At 38.7% G+C, this 5339-nt stretch overlaps 1 non-coding gene across 1 annotated transcript; it reads left to right on the plus strand.

Annotated features, from left to right (window-relative positions):
• The first annotated feature begins 4586 nt into the window (after window positions 1-4586).
• Window positions 4587-4658, plus strand: TRNAC-ACA (transfer RNA cysteine (anticodon ACA)). The gene has a single exon. It is a non-coding gene; the product is annotated as a tRNA-Cys (tRNA).
• Window positions 4659-5339: the final 681 nt, after the last annotated feature.

Genomic DNA, 5339 nt, shown 5'->3' on the forward strand with positions numbered 1-5339 from the left:
GGTAAAATGCAGTAATAAAATATTTCATTAACTTTTAATCTGATTTAAGATTGTTTTCTACCCTTTGAAGCTAGATATCTTTAGATTCATCATGATCTTTATGGAACAGTTTTTGAAGAAAAGTTGAGAGTAAAACTATAGAGTAAGGAAATATAAAGACCCTTATTAAAAGGCTTTTTCAGAGTCCAGACAGTTGCCAAATGGAAGAAACATCTGGCATCTATTTTATTCCCTCATTAATTTTTTAAGCACTTACAGGTTGTCTAAATCATCAAAGCCCTCTGTGTATGCAGGCACATACATAGGAAATTACCCCTTAGAGTAATAAAGAATATAAAACAGATGAGGCAATTTATTCACTTATTCAAGATTCAGTAGTTCAGAGCATTAGGTATTCTGCTAGGTACTGGCAATAAAACAATGAAAAAATCTAACTTCCTAACTTGGGCCTTGGTCTCATGGAGCTTACAGTTGCTTGGGGAAGGCAGACTTTAATCAAATGTACCAGAAAAACAACAAACAAAAGCAGCAATGCTTTACACACACACACACACACACACACACACACACACACACACACACACAGAAATGTAGTATTATAAGTAGGTAATACTGGAGAAGACTATGTGGAGGAAGGAGGACATATAAGAGTATTCTAGGGAAAGAATGATACACAATTACAGTAATTCTCTGGAAAGGACTGTACATAAAAATTGAGGAACATGGAAAGAATGCTGGTATGGCTGGGATACAGAACCAAGGGGAAAGATTGCAATGGCTTAGTCTGCAGTTCACCCCCATCTCATCCCTACACATCACAACAGAGCACTGAGCTCATCTCCCTGTGTTATACTGCAGCTTCCCACTAGCTATGGTAGCATATATGTTAATATGTCAGTGCTACTCTGTCATTTTGTCCCAGTATTTCCTTCCCATGCTACATCCATAAGTCCATTCTCTATGTCTGCATCTGCATTTCTGCTTTGCAAATATGTACATTGTACCATTTTTTTCTAGATTATATATATATATATATATATATATATATATATATATACCTTAATATATGATACTTGTTTTTCTCTTTCTGACTTAGTTCACTTTCTATGGCAGACTCTAAGTTCATTCACCTCACTAGAACTGACTCAGTTTCATTGTTTTTTTATGGCTGAGTAATATTCCATTGTGTATAAGTACCATGACTTCTTTATCCATTCATCTGTCAGTGGGCATATAGGTTACTTTCATTTCCTGGATATTATAAATAGTGCTGCAATGAAAACTGGGGTACATGTATGTTTTGGAATTATGGTTTTCTCAGGGTATATGTCCAGGAGAGGAATTGCTAGGTCACATAGCAGTTTTATTCCTAGTTTATAAAGGAATAAACTTGCTGTTTCTCTTTCAAACTTATCCATAAGATGAGATATTCCTCATTCCTTAAAGTTCATTGGTGGAGAGATGATTGCTACTCAAATAGAGCACTCTTGACATTAAAAATGTAAGTAAATAAATAGAAATTTAAGGTTCTATTTAATATTTTGTCTTTTTAAATTGCTCTTAACTTTTAACTGGGGTCTAGCTCTTTCTCTTTGTAAAGGAGTTCAGCAGTTTCTTAAGAAAGGCTTTGCCAGATTTCCTAAAGTCAGCTCCTAATAACAGTGAACCCTTCTTTGGATGTCATTATAGGCAAGAGCAGTATAATTTTCGCATTCAGAAGCTAAGAAGTGGCTCTAAAGAATCATCCAATAAACTTCAAACAGCTTATAAGGTAAGTGTGAAATATTCAGTTCAGTTCAGTCACTCAGTCAGGTCTGACTCTTTGAGACCCCATGAATCACAGCACACCAGGCCTCCCTGTCCATCACCAACTCCCAGAGTTTACTCAAACTCATGTCCATCAAGTCAGTGATGCCATCCAGCCATCTCATCCTCTGCCATCCCCTTCTCCTCCTGCCCCCAATACCTCCCAGCATCAGGGTCTTTTCCAATGAGTCAACTCTTCGCATGAGGTGGCCAAAGTATTGGAGTTTCAGCTTCAGCATCAGTCCTTCCAATGAACACCCAGGACTGATCTCCTTCAGGATGGGCTGGTTGGATCTCCTTGCAGTCCAAGGGACTCTCAAGAGTCTTCTCCAACACCACAGTTCAAAAGCATCAATTTTTCGGTGCTCAGCTTTCTTCACAGTCCAACTCTCACATCCATACATGACCACTGGAAAAACCATAGCCTTGACCAGACGGACAATGGTGTGATCACTCACCTAGAGCCAGACATCCTAGAATGTGAAGTCAAGTGGGCCTTAGGAACCATCATTATGAACAAAGCTAGTGGATGTGGTGGAATTCCAGTTGAGCTATTTCAAATCCTGAAAGATGATGCTGTGAAAGTGCTGTACTCAATATGCCAGCAAATTTGAAAAACTCAGCAGTAGCCACAGGACTGGAAAAGGTCAGTACTCATTCCAATACCTAAGAAAGGCAATCCCAAAGAATGCTCAAACTACCACACAATTACACTCATCTCACACACTAGTAAAGTAATACTCAAAATTCTCCAAGCCAGGCTTCAGCAATACGTGAACCGTGAAATTCCAGATGTTCAAGCTGGTTTTAGAAAAGGCAGAGGAACCAGAGATCAAATTGCCAATATCTGCTGGATCATCAAAAAAGTGAGAGTTCCAGAAAAACATCTATTTCTTCTTTATTGACTATGCCAAAGCCTTTGACTGTGTGGATCACAATAAACTGCTGAAAATTCTGAAGGAGATGGGAATACCAAACCACCCGACCTGCCTCTTGAGAAATCTGTATGCAGGTCAGGAAGCAACAGTTAGAACTGGACATGGAACAACAGACTGGTTCCAAATAGGAAAAGGAGTACGTCAAGGCTGTATATTGTCATCCTGCTTATTTAACTTATATGCAGAGTACATCATGAGAAATGCTGGGCTGGCTGAAGCACAAGCTGGAATCAAGATTGCCGGGAGAAATATCAATAACCTCACATATGCGGATGACACCACACTTACGGCAGAAAGTGAAGAGGAAGCCTCTTGATGAAAATGGAACAGAAGAGTGAAAAAGTTGGCTTAAAGCTCAACATTCAGAAAACTAAGATCATGGCATCTGGTCTCATCACTTCATGGGAAATAGATGGGGAAACAGCAGAAACAGTGTCAGACTTTATTTTTGGGGGGCTCCAAAATCACTGCAGATGGTGATTGCAGCCATGAAATTAAAAGACACTTACTCCTTGGAAGGAAAGTTATGACCAACCTAGATAGCATATTAAAAAGCAGAGACATTACTTTGCCAACAAAGGTCCATCTGGTCAAGCATGAGATATTATTCACATCCATTTTTTACCAAATCATTGTGTAGTAGATTTTGTCAAAAGTTATAGAATGAGACTAAAAGACAACATAAAAATTCCAATAATAAAGTGGCAATGATATGAAGATAACCAAAATCTAATTCTTTATAAAATTTCCAGGGGAAAATTAAAACTGAAAAGATCAAATCCCTTTATAACTCCAAAGATGAAAGAAATTATGTTGAAAATAAGGTTTTTTTCTATGATGTTCTAAACTCCAATACTTTGGCCACCTGATTTGAAGAGCTGACTCATTTGAAAAGACCCCGATGCTGGGAAAGATTGAAGGCAGGAGGAGAAGGGGACAAGAGAGGATGAGATGTTTGGATGGCATCAGCAACTTGATGGACATGAGTTTGAGTAGACTCTGGGAGTTGGTGATGAACAGGGAGGCCTGGCGTGCTGCAGTCCATGGGGTTGCAATGAGTCAGACACAACGGAGTGCCTGAACGGAACTGAAAGTACCTTAAGTCTTATTTGCTTTATTTATGGTTTCCTTTGTTATACAAAACCCTTTAGATTTAATTAGTTCTCATTTGTTTTTGTTTTTCTTTCCATTACTTTAAGAGTCAGCTCTAAAAAGATACTGCTGCAATTTATACCAGAGAGTCTTCTGTCTATGTTTTCTTTTAGGAATTTTATAGTAAACAGTTTTACATTTGGGTCTTTAATCTATGTTGAGTTCATTTGAGTCTATGGTGTTAGAGAATATTCTAATTTCCTTTTTCTACATGTAATTGTCCAGTTTTTCCAATAACACGTATTGAAAAGGCTGTCTTTTCTCCATTGTATATTCTTGGCTCCTTTGTCACACATTAAGTGTGTGGGTTTACTTCTGAGCTTTCTCTCCAGTTCCACTGATCTATAGGTCTGTTTTTGTGCCAGTACCATACTGATTTGATTCTGCTGCTGCTGCTAAGTCGCTTCAGTCATGTCCAACTCTGTGCGACCCCATAGACGGCAGCCCATCAGGCACCCCATCTCTGGGATTCTCCAGGCAAGAACACTGGAGTGGGTTGCCATTTCCTTCTTCAATGCATGGAAGTGAAAACAGGAAGTGAAGTCTCTCAGTCGTTTCCGACTCTTTGCGACTGCATGGATTGCAGCCCACCAGGCTTCTCCATCCATGGGATTTTCCAGGCAAGAGTACTGGAGTGGGGTGCCATTGCCTTCTCCTATTAATTTGATAACTATAGCTTTGTAGTATACTTCCCTGGTGGCTCAGATGGTAAAGTGTCTGCCTACAATGCAGGAGACCTAGGTTCGATCCCTGGGTTGGGAAGATGCTCTGGAGAAGGAAATGGCAACCCACTCCAGTATTCTTGCCTGGAAAATCCCATGGACGGAGGAACGTGGTAGGCTACAGTCCACAGCGTTGTGAAGAGTATGACACGACGGCGACTTCACTTTCTGAAGTCAGGGAGTCTGATTCCACTAGTTTCACTTTGCTTTGTCAAGATTGCTTTGACGATCTCTAGCCTTTTGTATTTCCATACAGATTTTAATTTTTTGTTATAGTTCTATGAAAAATGCCATTAGTAATTTGATAGGGATACCATTGAATCTGCAGATTGTCTTGGGTATTATAGTCATTTTTACAATATAGATTGTAAAAATTAAAAAAAAAACATGATTTATCTTTCTATCTGTGTTATCTTTGAACAGGGTACACCTGTCTATCTGTATTAACTCTGTTTTCTTTCATCAGCATCTTATAGCTTGCAGAGTACTGGACTATTGCCTCCTTAGGGAGATTTATGCCTAGCCATTTTATCCTTTTTGATGCAGTTGGAAATGGGATTGTTTCCCTAGTTTCTCTTTTTATCTTTCACTGTTAGTATATAAAAATGCAAATCAATAGTAAGATCCAAAGAAATGAAGTTGTCGCTAATTTCTTATTATGTTAAGTTTTATCAAAAATTATGTCTAGATGGAATTGGGTATGCCTTAAATAATTTGACCT

This window comes from Odocoileus virginianus, chromosome 30, assembly GCF_023699985.2.
Source record: "Odocoileus virginianus isolate 20LAN1187 ecotype Illinois chromosome 30, Ovbor_1.2, whole genome shotgun sequence".
Classification (NCBI taxonomy): domain Eukaryota; kingdom Metazoa; phylum Chordata; class Mammalia; order Artiodactyla; family Cervidae; genus Odocoileus; species Odocoileus virginianus.